General features: G+C 47.3%; 1 long non-coding RNA gene across 2 annotated transcripts; it reads left to right on the forward strand.

Annotated features, from left to right (window-relative positions):
- The first annotated feature begins 2,175 nt into the window (after positions 1-2,175).
- Positions 2,176-13,744, forward strand: LOC148004391 (uncharacterized). 2 transcript variants are annotated; one of them, XR_015628151.1, is made up of 6 exons: positions 2,176-2,457; positions 4,875-4,942; positions 6,170-6,588; positions 7,313-7,413; positions 9,842-9,884; positions 10,148-13,744. It is a non-coding gene; the product is annotated as an uncharacterized LOC148004391 (long non-coding RNA). The 2 variants fall into 2 exon arrangements; XR_015628152.1 differs by having other exon boundaries at positions 2,398-2,720.
- The last annotated feature ends 3,117 nt before the right edge of the window (positions 13,745-16,861 follow it).

A 16,861-nucleotide genomic window follows, 5' to 3' on the forward strand; every position in this document is an offset into this window, starting at 1 on the left:
AGTTCAAGACCTCCCTCACACTTTAACTTTTCAACACTTTGGGTCTTGGTGTGCTAGTGAGACCACGAAAGCCTGTCAACCTGAGTCAGATACCTCAACCACTCTAAAAGTGGGAGAAGAGAAATGACCTCTCAGAGTTGCCTCCTGACCTCTACTTGTGTGCCTTGGCAAGTGTGCCCACTCCCATCACATATGCACAAATATGTACACACTAATGACAAAGTCTTTTAAAATGAAATATATCTGGGAGGGTGGGCTGGGCTGTGGCGCAGTTATAGAGCACCAATAATTCATAGAGCTCTGCATTCAACACCCAGCACATTAAAGGTGTATGCAGCCTTACACCACACACTTCAGTGCTGTGAAAGTGTGTGCAGCCTTACACCACACACTCCAGTACTGTGAAAGTGTGTGCAGCCTTACACCACACACTCCAGTACTGTGAAAGTGAGTGCAGCCTTACACCACACACTTCAGTGCTGTGAACGTGTGTGCTGTCTTACACACTCATCACATATTTTCTTTATTTTCCCACAGAAAACAAATAGGCAGAGGTCTCTTTGTTAAATATTCAGCTGTAGATGGGCTGGTTATATGTTTACACTTTAGTTGACAAAGCTTATAATTTGGTAATAAACATAGCTGGAAAGAACGATTTATTTTTATAATTGCATTTGCACGGGTGTGATGAGGCTACACTGCACAAAGAGCCCCCATCTACGGAAGCAGAAGACTTCCTGAAGTCTTCAGGAAGACAGCAATTCCCCAAAGAAAGGAATGCAACAGCTTTGCTCCCTGGCTTCCTGGCTGGGACCTGCACAGGATGAGGGTAGTGATTACAAGTGGTTACTAGTGTTGCTTTACAAACCCTAAGGCAACTGTTACTGTCTGTGTTTCTGTTGCCCTAGGTCTGCTGGGATCTTACACACAGAAGCTCTGTCAAACCCTGAAAATCTGGGTGAGTGGCTCCAGGCTGACTTTGCAGGGGTGAGCAGTTGCACAAAGTGACACTGGCCGCTCTGTCAGCTCCTGGAGTTACAGTAGAAATTTTCCTTTTAGGCCAGGCTGACTTTGACCTACTAGGCCTTCTACCTCAAACTTTAAAGTGCTGGAATTATAGGTGTGTGCCTCCACACCCAGCCTGCATTGGGTTTGAACCCCCATGATCACCCATCACCTCTGTCTCCCATTCTCTCTCAACAAGGCTTTCAGGTCTGTCCACGATCTGCTAACTCTCTGGATGAGGTGCCTCTTTTAGGAGGTAGCCACACTCGATGGCTGTGCAAATAGGTTTTTATTGACTGATCTCCATGCTCTCCTAGCCATCCTGCCCTCACTCCATTAGAGCACCATCTGTTTGCCCTGACAGCTTAATGAATTGAGGGCTTGTAAATGGAGCTGACATTTAAATTAGATCCAAATTGCAGTAATGGTCCTTCTTTCCCAGAGATGAATGAGCAATTGCTTTTACAGTTCTAGGAGAAAAGTGGATTATGCAAACAGATACTTCACCCAAATTGGTGGCCCTCAGTGACTCTCCCTGCTCTGATGCCTTTGCTGGGAGAGGAACCTGAGGCCCAGGGAAGAAGACTAGAAAAGAGGGGTTTTCTGACCAGAGCAGATCACATCCTGGGTCCTTCTACCCTGCTTCATGGTGGTCAGGAGAGAGTTGTAAGGATTTCAGGTATCAAGACAACAGCAAATGAGCTAGCAACCTTAGCGTGCTGCCTCGTTAGGGCTAAGGCAGGGAGACTGGGCTGATGTGCTCTGCAGCGGCATCTTTGCTCCGGAAGTCGGGCTGTTGCCTAGAGACAGTCCACCAGTGCTAAGGTGTCTACTACCGTGCCGTGTTCTCTGGGTTCCTTGGGATCCATGGGCTGAGCGAGCGCCTGTATTTAGAGACTTCCCTTTCCCTTGACGTCATCTCAGGTCACCTTGAGCCTTCTGTTTACATCCCGGCTGACATAGGCAAGAGACTATTGAGTTGAGGTCTAGACACCATGGAGACTGGAATAGAGGCCAGATACCTGTAGGTGCTGTGGAACCTACAGCTTAGTTAAGCTGTCTGTCTGTCCCGGAAACTCTCAAGGCAGGATCTGACCAATGGGAGTTGGGGCTTGTCTCCTTTGCCCCTCCCCCCAGGCCTGGGAAGGGAACCCACAGAGCTGAGAGGTTGGAAGTAGCGGCAGGAGTCCCGATTCCCACCCATCAGTCATTGCTGCTCATTGACCCTTGCTTGGGCACTCTGCTCCGCAACTCCCCATCGGGACCGGATGTGCGCCAGCCTTGGGCAGTGAGGGAAAGGTGAATTGCCCATCAGCCCATATCTTTCCCATAAAAGAAAATGTTTGCTGGAAAGAATAGATATATATATCAAGTCAACAGGGACAGGAAATCACTCTAATCCTAGTGAGGTAGATTAGAGGATGCTGACATTACTTTTGGTTTTCAGATAAGGTATGTCTAGCCCAGTGGGCCCTTAGGACCTCTTTTGGAGGAGACAAACAGAATTATCACCAAGCTTGTCTTCCTCCTCCTCCTCTTCCTCCTCCTCCTCCTCCTCCTCCTCTTCCTCCTCCTCCTCCTCCTCCTCCTCCTCTTCTTCCCCTTCCCTCTCTTGTTTTTCCTTTTCTTTTTGAGGCAAGGTATTGCTCTGTAGCCCAGGTTGGCCTCAAACTCAAGATTCTCCTGCCTCGGCCTCCTGAATGCTGGGATTACAGGTATGTGACACCCACTCTGAGACTTGCTGTTCTCATAGATAGCAAACCAGTTATGCAGATTCTCAGTGTTGGAGGAAGGCAAATCCCACAAGGTCAACTTAACACTTGAACTCTAATTCAGGACAAAGACAAAGACTGTGTGTGCCTGGGCAACCCAAGGTCTCTTATTAGGTGTATAGCATGTTGAGAACATCAGCTGCTCTCAGTAATGCTGCAGATGGGTTTTACTATGAAGCACACGATTCCCACATGCTTAATGTTAGACACGTGTTAAAGAGGATGATATGATTAATGGCAACCTATAATGTGGTTGACGTGAGTGGGCTTTGACACGAGTGGGCTTTAGTGGGAGCATCATGGTTACATTTATTGACAGCCAGCTGAGGACAGAATGTTCCTGGGAGAGGAGAGTGTGATGCTGTCTGAGGTCAGGAGTGGGCATTGGAGAGAGCTCAGAGTAGATCTCCAGGGATGGGAAGGAGTTAAGTGGGTTAAAAGAACGGGTGGGTTTGGGGTGAAGAAGAGAGTCAGGAGTGTCAGTGAGAGGGCCACACAGAGGTCTGGAAGAGTAAGGGCACATGCTTGCCCATGTGTGTTATCAAGGCAGTGGCAGAGCTGGACTTTGGAAGAGTCAAAGGTCAAGAAAACTGGCCGTATTCACACGGGTGTGTCAGCTCTCAAAACAGATTAGCTCACTGGGTGTAAATAGATCATCCAAGTAACTTTCTGTACAATAGCCGCTGTTAAACCGGTGACTAAGGTAATTACCCAGGAGATCTCAGAAATTCTCTTCCCAAGAAAGCCAGGGGAGAGGTTAACCATTATTGTGGGTATTGTGGGATGGGCAGTGTGAGCCACAGTCACCTGTGCCCAACTTGGAGGCCAAGCGAGAGGCTGTGCTCCTGTGCCTCACTCTCTTCCCTTCCCCCTCTCAGATCCCACCCCTCAGCTTGCTCTCTCTGGGACTTTCTCCCCTTCCCCCACCCCCCACCCCCCACCCTCACCCCCATTCCCAAGTCACCAGCTAGCTCTCTCCTGCTTGTTACTTCTTTTCCCATCGCTATGCTAAAACACCTTACAAGAAGCAGCTCAAGAAAGGAAGGGTTTGTTTGAGGTCCTAGTTTGGAGTATGTTCAGTCCTTCCTGTGGTCCTGCTGCCTCTGTGGTTAGGAAGCCGAGAAAGAGCCCCACTGTTGCTCCGTTTTGGGTGTTTCGTTTCGTTTTTGTTTTTGTTTTTGTTTTAGTCCAGGGAATTTCCTTGAAGACGTGCCCAGAGGTTTCTTCTCCTAGGAGCGAGCCTGTCAAGTTGTTGATAAGTGTCATTGTCACAAGGCTCTAGGGTTGAAGTGACTTTAGTTTTACAGCAGGAACCCCAGGAAGGGGAGTGGTGGGAGAATTTCAGAGCTGTGGCCAGGAGAGAGGCCCCTTGACCACCAGCCCTCTGCCTCTGCCTACAGCTTTATTTCTTTTCATCTCACCAATCGAGAGGAAGAAAGATTATTTTTTAAAAATAATTATTTTTTTTATATATACAAGTACACTGTAGCTGTACATTCAGACACACAAGTAGAGGGTATCTGATCACTTTACAGTGGTTGTGAGCCACCATGTGGTTGCTGGGAATTGAACTCAGGACCTCTGGAAGAACAGTCAGTGTTCCTAACTGCGGAGCCATCTCTCCAGCCCCTAACTAAGATTCTTAAATGACACTGACATTTTACTAAACAAATACCAGAACTTGCTTTTAAATTTGAATTTTCGGCATCTCTTTCAAATACCCTTTTAGCATTTACTAATTTACATCAGAGTCTGTATTTCTCTCCCCTGTGAAGATGTTTCTCTCCCCAGGTCTTACGTTTCCTGGTAAATGTCTCAAGGGCTGTAATGTCTGAGTGTTTGGCAGTTACAGAAAGGGGCTCTAATTATATGTCTATTTTAAAGGACATGCGACCCTTTAGTAAAGTGTATATTGTACACTGTGACGCTGTAATGTCTGCCTTTTGTGTCCTCTCCTTTGCTGTTAGTGATGCTGTGCCTGTTGTGTTCTGGGTCACCTTTCTCTAATAAGGCTTTGCTGCTTCAGGAGAGTATCAGAAATCGACTCTTCAATGCATGGCTTGGGCTGTCTGGACTTTCTCTCACTACATTTTGCAGATGCGTCAAAATCACTGTGCTCTGTTTCCCTTGGGCGAGGTGGGCCTTCCAATGATGCTCCTACCTGGGTGAGTAAGGAAACTCCAATCTCTCCAAAGTCAGTGAATTTTCAACGTTTTGTTTTCTTTCTTCTGTTTAATCTGGGGTTAATGTGTCAAAACTGACTCAAAACGTACGGTTTTCTGAAACGATCCTGAGACTATGGACTGTAATTTCTGGAAATGTTTTAGCCATGGCGAAAGAGTCATCCTCTAGTGCCTAAGGAGAGAAACCCATTAGTCTTGTATCTTTGCACGTGTAGAGGGCACTTTGCGTGTTTGATGTGTTTGTATTTGTTGTGGGGGACATATTTGGTCCAATAGAATGACAGATTTTAACTATGATTGGAAATGTCTAAGCAGTTTAGACTTACACTGTTAAAATTGAAGCTAGTTTTTTTTCAAATAATATATTCTGATTGTGGTTTCCCCTCCATCAACTCCTTCCAGATCCTGCCCACTTTCTGATCCACCCAAATCCACACCTTTTCTTTCTTTCACTTTCATTAGAATACAAACAGGCATTAATAATGATGACGATGATGATGATGATGATGATGATGACGACGATGATGATGACGATGATGATAAAGCCATAGTGGGACAAAACAAACACATAGAAGAAAAAGAGCCAAAGAAAAAGCACAAGAAAAACAGGGATACACACTTGCACACACAGAAGTCCCATTAAAACACAAAACCAGGAACCATTATTTATACACAAAGGACCTAAAAGAAGGTTTTAAAAATCCCTGACAAAGCATTAGGAGACCACGAAGAACCCGCAAATGCCCTTGAGTTCATTTTGCATTTCCCGTTTACTGTTGGGCACAGAGCTGCTTTTGAGAGCGGTTTGAGTGTCTACAGTGAGACTCTGTTGGGGAGAACTAATTTTTCATTTGCCCGTGGTTATCAATTGAAGACAGCGTCTTGGTTAGGGGTGGGGGTTGTGTCCACTTCCCTGCTCAGAAGTGGGACCCCACCTGGCCCAGACCCCTGCCGGCCCCGTGCATGCTACCTCAGTCTCTGAGTTCGTATGTGTGTCCGTCCTGCTGTGTTTAGAGGGCCTGGCTTCCTTGGTGTCCTTTATCCCCTCTGGCTCGTAGAATCTTTGGATCCCTCTTTTTCAGGGTCCCCTGAGCCCTGAGGGGAGGGATTTGATGGAAACATTCCATTTAGGGCCAAGTATTCCAAGTTCTCTCACTCTCTGTATGTTGTTACATTTTGGGTCTCTGTGTCTGTTCCCATCCGCTGCAGGAGGAAGTCTCTGATGATGGCTGAGCAAGGCACTGATCTATGAGTGTGGCGGAATGTTTTTCTATTATGTGTTCCTTTAACAGAACAGTAGCATTGGTTTTCTGCAGCTTCGGGTACTTGGCCGCCTAAGCAGTGTCAGGGGTGGGTTCTATGGTGGTTTGAATACACTCGGTCGGGGATTATTGGCGCTATTAGGAGGTGTGGCCTTGTTGGAGTGGGTGTGGCCTTGTTGGAGGAAGTGTATCTCTTTGAGGGGTGAGGTGCGGGGCTTTGAGACCTTCCTCCAAGCTGCTTGGAAGCCAGCATTCTCCTGACTGCCTTCGGATGAAGATGTAGAACTCTCAGCTCCTCCTGCACCATGTCTGCCTGGATGCTGCCATGTTCCCGCCTTGATGATAATGGACTGAACCTCTGAACCTGTAAGCCAGCCCCAATTGAATGCTGTCCTTTATGAGAGTTGTCTCTGAGACATCGTGGGTTTCATCCCTTGGAGCAGGCCTTACATCCAATCAGATAGTGGCTGGTTACTCTGGAGCGGGCCTTACATCCAATCAGATAGTGGCTGGTTACCCCCACAAGTTCTGGACCACTCTTGCTCCAGTGCAGGTCACTGTTGTAGGTTGCAGGATGTTTTTGATGGCGTGGTATTTACTGTTTTCCTTTGGAAGCCTACACAGTACATTCTAGTGTCGTGAACACTAATCTGCAGAGGTGAAGGCTCTAAGTAGCTACCCGCTATTTCCTCCATGTCCAGTGAGACGGTAGGTCCTGTTTTCAGCAATAGGGCCCTGCCATCAGCTCATGGAGAGCTATGAACAGCCGTTGTTTGTGGCTTCCCATAGGGCCAGCCCTTTGGCCAACCACTCAATTAGTCCTAGCTTGTTCTCGGAATTGGAAGCTTCATTTGGCCATGAGAGAGTCCAGCAGGGGCTTTGTGTTTCCTGTTGCTTGATGATTCTGTTTAGATCACCTTCCTATGTGTCTGTTTTAGGAAGCTGATACTGTATTTGGGTTTCCATATGACCCTCAAATGACCCCAAGTTAGCTGTCCTTCATGTGTTCACTCTCTGCCACTTCTGATCTGAGCTTCCGTTCCATTCTCCGCACCCCATTCGTCCATAACTATTCTACGTCCCCTTCTAGGGTAATCGACCCTTCTTCCAGTCCCTGGTTCTGTACCTAAGCTCTGGTTATACAGATCCTCGTTTGCTTACCTCAGGTTTACAGCTGACATCCACATAAAGGTGAGTGCACACCACATCTGTCTTTTTGGGTCTGGGTTACCTCACACAGGACGCCTTTGCCCTTATCCCCCAGCTCTATCCGCTTACCTGCAAACTTCACAATTTCACTTTTTAAACATCTGAGTAATATTCCATTGAGTAAATGTGCCCCATTCTCTTCACCCATTCACACACTGACAGGCATCTAGTCTGTTTCCAGTTTTCGGCCATTTTGCATAGAGCAGCAGTGGACATGGTTGAGGAGGAAGTCTCTGCAGGGTGATGTCAGGGCCTCTGGGTGTTTGCCCTAGGGTGGTAGAGCTGGGGCTTGAGATAGATTCATCCCCAGCTTTCTGAGAAACAGTCATTCCCCAGTGGCTGCGCAAGTTTGCACTCCCATCGGGGGTAGATGAATCTCCCCGACTTCACCTCCTCACCAGAATGAGACGTTCTTTGGTTGGTTGATCTTGACTATTCCGAGTGGCTTAAGGTGAAATCACAAAGTCGTTTTGATTTGCATTTCCCTGATGACTGGGGATGCGGAACATGTCTTTAAGTGCTTCTCGGCCAGCCATCTTTGTTTCTCCTTTTGAGACCTGAACCCAGTCTTTTAATTGGCTTACTTGTTTTCTTGAAGTCCAATTTTTAAAGTTCCTTATATATTTTAGATTTGAGCTCGCTACATGATGTGCAGTTGGTGATTCTTTCCCCGTTCTGTAGCCTGTCACTTTGTATGGATGACAGTGAATGATGGTGACCTTTGCCATACAGAAGCTCTTCTGCTTCATGTGATCCCACTTATTAATTAGTCCCAGACCTTTGTGCCTGTGCTATTGGTGTTCTGCTCAGAGAGTCTTCTCCTATCCAACAAGCTTAAGTCTATTCCACCCGTTCTCTTTGATCAGGTTCAGGGTATCGGACATTATGTTGAAATCTTTATTAGACCACAGAGTTGAGTTTTGTGCAAAGTGATAAGTTTGGATCTGTTTGCACCCAGTTAGACCAGCACTATTTGTTGAAGATGCTGTCTTTTTTTCCCCACTGTGCATTTCTGGCTTCTCTATTAAAAAATCAGATGTCCATGGGTGTGTGGAACATATGCCTGGGTCTTTAATTCAGTTCCACTGATCAACGTGTCTGTTTTTATCCCGATGCCATGCTGTTTTTATTACTGTAGTTCTGTGCTGCAGCTTAAGATTGGGAACAGTGATGCCTCCAGCAGTTCTTTTATAATTCAGGATTGCTTCAGCCATCATGGTTTTCGTGTGTGTGTGTGTGTGTGTGTGTGTGAGTGTGTGAGTGTGTGTGTGTGCATGTGTGAGTGTGTGTGAGAGTGTGTGAGTGAGTGTGTGTGAGTGTGTGTATGTGCATGTGAGTGTGTGTGAGTGTGTGTGAGTGTGTGAGAGTGTGTGTGTATGTGCATGTGTGAGTGTGTGTGAGTGTGTGTGAGAGTGTGTGAGTGAGTGTGTGAGAGTGTGTGAGAGTGTGTGAGTGTGTGAGAGTGTGTGAGTGAGTGTGTGAGTGTGTGAGAGTGTGTGAGTGAGTGTGTGTGAGTGTGTATGTGCATGTGTGAGTGTGTGAGTGTGTGAGAGTGTGTGAGTGAGTGTGTGTGAGTGTGTGTATGTGCATGTGTGAGTGTGTGTGAGTGTGTGTGCATGTGTGAGTGCGTGTGTGAGTGTGTGTGTGTGAGTGAGTGTGTGTGTGTGTCTGTGTGTTTTCATACAGAGCTGAGAGTTGTCATTTCAAGTTGTGTGAAGAATTGTGTTGGATTTTGATGGAAATTATATGGAACGTATGTGTCAGTTCTGCAAAGATGGGTGTTTTTACTTTATCAATCCTACTGATGCAGGAGCATGGGAGAGCTTTCCATCTTCTGATTTTTTGGTTCTTTTTTTTTTTTTTTCTTTTTTTTTCGGAACCCAGGGCCTTGCGCTTCCTAGGCAAGCGCTCTACCACTGAGCTAAATCCCCAACCCCTCCATCTTCTGATATCTTCTTCAATTTCTTCCATCAATGTCTTTAAGTTTTGTTATGTTTTGTTTTTTAATCATACAAGTCTTTCACTTGCTTGATTACAGTTACTCCAAGGTATTTTTTTTCTCTTTCTTGTGTACTGTGAAAGGTATTGGCTTTTTGATTTCTTTCTCAACCCATTTGCCATTTGTATACAGGAAATCTATTTATTCATTCTCCTGCCCCCTCACCACCACCACAACACACACACTTTGGTGTTTGAGACAGGGTTTCTCTGGGTAGCCCTCACTGTCCTAGAACTTACTCTGTAGACCAGGCTGGCCTCAAACTCACAGAGATCCACCTGCTTCTGCCTCCCAAGTACTGGGATTAAAGACATGCCCCACCACTGCCTAGCAAAGTCTACTGGCTTTTTTGTTTTGTTTTGTTTTGTTTTGTTTAATTTTGTATTAATTTTGTGTCTTGCTACTTTGCAGAAAGCGTTTATTAGGAATGTCCTGGTGGAATCTTTAGGGTCAGGTATGTATAAATCATCTTCAAATAAGGACACTTTAACTTCTTCCCTTCCTGTTTGTATCCCCTTGATCTCCTTCAGCTGTCTTACTGCTCTAGCAAAGGTTTCAAATACTATATTGAATACGTATGGAGAGACTGGACAGCCTTGTCTTACTCCTGATTTTAGTGGGAAAGCTTTGGGTTTCTCTCTATTTAGTGGATGTTGGCTGTGAGCTTGCTACTGACAACTTCAGTTTGTTGAGGTGTGTCCCTTTCATCCTCTCTAGGACTTACGTTGGGGTGTGAAGGGTCGTTGGAGAATGAAGACTGCCTGCCTGATTCCCTGGCCAGCACGGTCAGCAGGTTTCCAGGGAGAGCCTCCGGTGTCGGCATCGAGCCGGAGATCATTATTCTCAGCACAGAAGCTTCTGGAGTCTTTTGTTATGGGCTCAGCCTATTGAGTTTGTGGGGGAGGGGGGAGTCTTGATTTTTTTGGTTGAAGAAGATGGTTTGCTTCCCAGAAGCAGCTGTTCTGTAACGCAGCAGCACTGTGACCGTCCCTGCCGCTTGCTATCTCCTAACCTGAGGACAGCTAAGTAGGTCTTGGTGTGGGAGGCTGCCTGGACACCCACACCTTCCTTCTCAGTACTGACAGCCTCTATGAAAGGGCACCAGTCCACCAGGACCTCTCTTCCTCTCCCTTCCCATCTAAGCCCAGCACCCTCTTAAGGAGAAGGAGAAGGTCTGGGTGAAGGTGTGTGAGAAGAATTCTTGCCGTGCAAGTGGCTTTGTGTTGAACCAGTTCTTTGGTGCTGTGAAAGCAGGAGCATGTCTTGCAAGAGATGATTGGCATTTTAATAGCTAGTTAGGAATCCTCTGCCAGGTTGGCCTGCTTTCCTTCTGGGGGACCAAAGGCGACCCCTACTGGCAGGAAGACGCTATTACATCCAGGAAACTATCCCAGGAATGCTTTCTCTTTGGAAAAGAAAGACTTTTATGGGACTGTTTTCCCAACATGTATGTGTAAGCCACACCAACCTGGGTACCAACCCTCATCCCAGCAGTTTCACCCTAACAGTTATTTGTGTGTTCTCTGTGTGTGCACATGCATGTCTCTCTGTTTTTGCACTACATGCAGACAGATGTCCAAGGAAACCAGACATTAGAGTACATTAGAACCCACACGGCTGGAGTTACAGGGGGTTGTGATCTCCTCCATGTAGCTGCTGGGAATTAGACCCAGGCCCTCTGCAAGAGCAGTGAGCTCTCACCTGCTGAGCCTGCCCCCAAGATGTTCCTTATTGATCTATTTTCTTTTCTTTCTTTTTTTTTAAAAATTATTATTTATTTTATGTATACGAGTACACTGTAGTTGTCTTCAGACACATCAAAAGAGCATCGGATCAAATTCAGTTACAGATGGCTGTGAGCCACCATGTGGTTTCTGGGATCTGAACTCAGGACCTCTGGAAGAGCGTGCTGTTAACCGCTGAGCCATGTCTCCAGCCCCCTTGATCTGTTTTCTTATTAATAAGTAGTCATTTTAGTTCAGGGTTCCTCTGGGCACCCAAGGCCCTGCAATACTGCTCTGCAGATCTGGGCTCTGTGAAGAACCCAAATGGAAATGTCTTTGACCTTCTCTTGACCTTGGCTCTCCCTGGATCTCTCCTGGGTCCCTCCCTCTGGCTGTCAGACGACTGAACAATGACCCAAGGAATAAAAATTTCCTGGAAATCCTTTGGAGGGAACGTTTAACATGCTGGTGCTAGCTTGAGGAGGAACCTGTCTCCAGAGAGGAGATTTCACAAGGGTCTGACAACTAGTCAGGTCACCTCACAGAAGAGACCCATCCAGACATGCCAAGCAGGGCAGACCTTTACCAGGACTGCAGAGTTATGAATATCTCTTGGCCAAGCCTCAGTTGAGGAGCTACCTCAGTCAGTAAAGAGCTCGAGTCTGGATCCCCAGCCCCATGCACAAAGTGATGGTCATAACCTCCCTTAACCACTGTCTTAGAGGTGTCTCAGGGTATCCTACACCCAGGATAGGACACAGGATGACATGACACTGGCTTCTGTGTTATTTGCCTGTAGCCACTCTCCCAAGTCCTCTGGGAGCTCCTTAGGTCTGCTAGACTGAGTATGGTCTTGAGGTCACAAGGACTACTCAATAGTCAAGACAGGCTTTGTGGTTGGCATAATCCTGGAGCCGGGAAGTAGAGACAGGAGGGTCCCTGAGCTTGCTGGCCAGCTAGTGTAGCAGAATAATTCCAGGTTCAGTGAGAGAACCAGAGAGTAAGGGAGAGAGCAATTGAGAAAGAAAACTGATACCTACCTCATGCGCGCGCGTGCGCGCGCGTATACACACACACACACACACACAGACATACATATACAGACACACACAGACATACAGATACACAGACACACACAGACACTCAGACAGAGACATACAGACACAGATACACACAGACAACACAGACAGACACACACACACTCAGACAGACACATACAGACACAGATACACACAGACACACACAGACAGACAGACACATAGACACATAGACATACACATACAGACACACACACAGACATACAGATACACAGACACACACAGACACTCAGACAGACACATACAGACACAGATACACACAGATACACAGACACACACACAGACACAAATATACGGATACACGGACATAGACAGACACATAGGCAGGCAGACACACACACACACACACATACACACACACATGCATACAAACACCCCCCCCCCCCCACACACACACAGTCTTGCATTCTAAGCCTCATGTCATGACCCTGAATACAGACACGGGTTTCCTGCACCTCTCTGTTCCTCTTCTCAATGCAGCCACAGACTCAATAAACCTCCTTTCTCTGCTCACACTCTTACTTGACTCTTCGATTGATCACCATAGTGGGACTGGACAGCCAGAGCTAGATTTTGATCCTAAAATTCTGGTAACATCTTTGTAAGTCATAGGGTTCTAGAGGAGTTTTGAAGATTCAAGAATGACAAACTGCAAACACGTAAAGTGGACAGGACGAGACAAGCCTAGGTATGCTTCCAAGAAGCCCTGGAGCAGCTGCAGCCTGGAGAGAGGCAGTGCACTGTGAGGCACCTGGGGTGCACTGGGCACGACCACTCAGAAGGTTCCTGGCAGTGTCTGCAGATGCCAACGGAGTCAGCTTCATCAGGAGATGAAGCGAGATCCTGCAGGGTGGATCTTGACTGTACAGTGAGCCCAGGAATGCCCACCCAGCCTACCCAGTCATTTGTTGGAACCTGCCTCTTCCACAGGTCTCCCCTCTTTCACGTCTTTGCAAAGATGACCTGTGCAGCGGACTTTCACGTCTTCCCCAAAGTCCTCATGTGGTGAACTCTATAAAACTTTCTCTCACTTCCAAACTACCTCAAGCACAATCCTCCCTGCCACAGACTGCTTATTGGTTGGCTGTTTTGGCCACAGAGTGAAAGGTCTTGGGTTTGGGGTTCAGGTGGGACACTGAGGCAGATTATCCCATCTGGTAAGAGATTTATTAATTTAACACCATGTACGTGGTGGGGCTCCAATAAGAGTTCAGACCCTCAAGGCAAAGTGTGGGTTTCTTTTAGGTCTCAGAGGAAGGGGAGTTGTCCTGAAGTCAGGCTGTCCCTGACTCCCCAGTAAGCAGCAGGAGAGGGGATCTTGGGTTGCCAAGAAGGAATGTGTAACTAGAAGGATGTGGGGGCATGAGGAGGAGGGGTTCGAGTTAAGATGTACCCATTATGTGGGTGCAGGCATGTGTCCCGCTAGACGCCCCAAACTCTGGTAATGAGCCTGCAAACTTCCTTGGCGAAATAAAAATGGCCCTGGAATCCAACCGCTTGGGGAGTGGATTCTATTAGGATGTTACAGACATGCTGCCAGTAGAGGGCGCTGGTCATTGCCTTCCTACTGGCTGATGGGCTGGAGAGGTGGCTCAGCTGTTCAGGACACTTGCTGCTCTTCCAGATCATTTGGATTCAGCTCTTAACACCCAGGTCAAGCGGCTAACAACTCCCTGTGGCTTCTGCCCCAGGGGATCTGAAGCTCTTTCCTGGCTTCTGTGGTTACCTGAACACATGTGCACAAGCATATGTATACATATAAAAATTAAAATTCTAAAAACAAACAAACAAACAAACAGGCTTCTGGAGGGGACCTTGGTCTGAGCTGGAGGGTAGTCTGGATTTAAACAGAACATTTCATCTTCAGGAACATTTGGTTCTGTGGCCTTGTTCTGGTTCACATCTCTGGCATGTTTGAATTGAATTGGTGGTTGTAGGCATTCTAGAAGGCTTGAGCCCACGAGGGTGCCACTGAGGGTTGTAATCTGAGAGCAAGTACAAGACAATAACCGGTGGAGTCGTAAACTTGACACAGAGTAAACAGAAAAGGATACAAAATAATTGAACCCTCCTCTCCCCTCTCCTTAACAGTAAAAGGAACAGTTGGATCCTGGAATAGTGGAGCTACCTGATAAGCTAATTAGGTAAAGCCTTCAAGTGTCAGGCTACAAGATGCACACACTATGCATTTCTCTCAGAGGTGGTTACTTTGTTACATTAACTTTTCCATTTACCCCTGTACTCTGCAGAGCCTCTCCCCAAGCCAGAGCTACTTTGCCTTTTCTTAGGCTTACTGCAATCACTCAGTTTGGGGGGTAGACTTTTTTCTGCCTGGAAGTGAAGGTTGACTGACAGGTACTTCCGACTTTCCTAAGGAGTGTGGATCACGCACCTCCTAGATGGGTGAGGTCACTGGGCAGTCTGAGGTCAGAGTTTTTGCCTTACTCTGGGCTTACTTACTGGGCTCAGTCATACCAAGGAGGCCAGATGACCTCCCTGGAGGGGAAGGTAGGGAAAGGATAGGAACCGGTGTCCTACCCAGCAGAAGGCCTTACTGTCACCAGCCCTGATCCCTCACTGGCAGCCCAGTCTGGAAATCTTCACTCAGGTGATAGGCTCAGTAGGTAACAGACAGACCTAAGCTTTGAACTTAGGTCTTTTTCACTCTGGAAACCAGTCTTAGACTAATGTTCCTCACAGACTCATGCACCTCTCCCCACTCCCTGGGGGAGCCAGTGATGTTTACAAGGCTGTCCCATAAACAGGCTTTAAAATGCATAGAATAAAACACATATGCTTACCAAGTCTACGAAAGCAGCCAGGAAGAGCAGTTGCATTGAAATATACCTGGCGACAGGTTCTTTGAGGCAGGTTCTCACTGTATAGCCTAGGCTGGTCTTGAACTCTCATTTTCCTGCCTCAGCATCCCGAATGCTGAGACTATAGGCGTGTTTCGCCACGCCTGGCTTAATCGCCACAACTTTAAGAAACCGTGGCACACCGTATGTTGTGTCTATGCGTATTTGTGTGTGGGCATACACCTATGTCCACGGTAAACCTGGTGTTTGCTAGATGGCAGCAAGCCCCAGGGACCTGCCTGTCTCTCTCCAGCAACAGGATTGCACATGTATCCCACCCACTTGTTTTTTTTTTAATTTTAAAATTTAATTTTTATGCTTGCATGTGTAAGTGCCCCATGTCCCCTGGAACCAGAGTCATGGACAGTTGTGAGCCACTGTGTGCATGCTGGGAGTCTCAAATCCTGGAAGGGCAGCCGGGGCTCTTAACTGCTGAATCCTCCCTCCCTCAGGGCCCCAGCACCCAGCTCTTTTTACGACTGCTGGCAATATGAACTCAGACCTTCATGCTTGTTCAGAAAGCACTTTACCCACCGAGCCATCTCCCAGCCCTGTGTATGCTTACTGGTGTTTTAAATTCATGATATACCAGTAGTTCTGGGAAACAAAGATTTTCCAGGAAGTCATGGGTGATGTCTGTTGACGGGACATGAAGTTCCACTTTGGTGCTGACAAAGTGTGGGGTCATATGCCAACTGAAGGAGTGATGAGGACTGCAGACCTTTTGCCTGTCAGGTGTGGATCCAGATTTTCCTGTCACTTCCAACTTGTTTCCCTTGCCCTGAGCCACTGGAGACCCATCGATGATGAACACAATGCCAGACTCTTGTTAATCAGCAAGATCCCAGACACTTCCTGAGGCCTCAGCACATCCAATGGGCCGGTGTGGACTTAGAGTACCACAGAAAAGCAAGACACAATTCTCCCTTCCAGAAGCCCTCGTCTGGGAAGGGCCGTGTCCCTCAGTGAGGATGACGTTTCAAATGAGCTGCTCCAGCAGGAAGCAAGTCCTGATTTCCGTTTGTGCAACCTGCCAGTCGGTTGTAAACACTGACGCCAGCCTTTATGGCACAGCCTCACTGTCCCAGCCAACAGACAGCTGTGATGGTCAGCCACATACCACGAGCAATCTCCAAGCAGTGAGCTCTGCGGAAGCCAGGCTGTGGCTGTGCATTGGCAGCCTCCCGATGCTCACATAACCTCCTGTGGGTAAACACCGTGGAGGCTGCAGGTGGGGTGTTCCCACCAGCGTTATCCCACCCTTGTGACTCAGAAGAGCTCGACTTCACTGTGTCATTTAGGTTGTGGTTTTGACTTCTTCCTCCTGGAGGCTTCTCTAGAGGATTATGGGAAGAAATACCCTAAAAGAGAGACCTGATCCGTGAATTGGGAGGGTACTTTCTTGAGGTCCATCTGAGATGTCGGCTGTCATGGGAGCCTTGAGAGCAGTGCTACAAGCCTGCATGCACCCTAGATCTTGGGAGGTAAAGGCAGAGTAGGTGCTCAAGGCTAGCCTTCCTGGATATGCTACCTGTTCCACAAACGCTCTTTAAAAAGTCTTTAAAATTCACAATGCAAAGGGGCTGGAGAGATGGCTCAGTGGTTCAGAGCACTAAATGCTCTTCCAGAAGTCCTGGGTTCAATTCCCAGAAACCACATGGTTTCTACCACAACCATCTATCTGTCTATATGGGGATCTGATGCCCTCTTCTGGCATGAAGGTGTACATGCAGATTGAGTACCCGAGTACCA

This window comes from Rattus norvegicus, chromosome 8 (genome assembly GCF_021556685.1).
Source record: "Rattus norvegicus strain SHRSP/BbbUtx chromosome 8, alternate assembly SHRSP_T2T, whole genome shotgun sequence".
Lineage (NCBI taxonomy): Eukaryota > Metazoa > Chordata > Mammalia > Rodentia > Muridae > Rattus > Rattus norvegicus.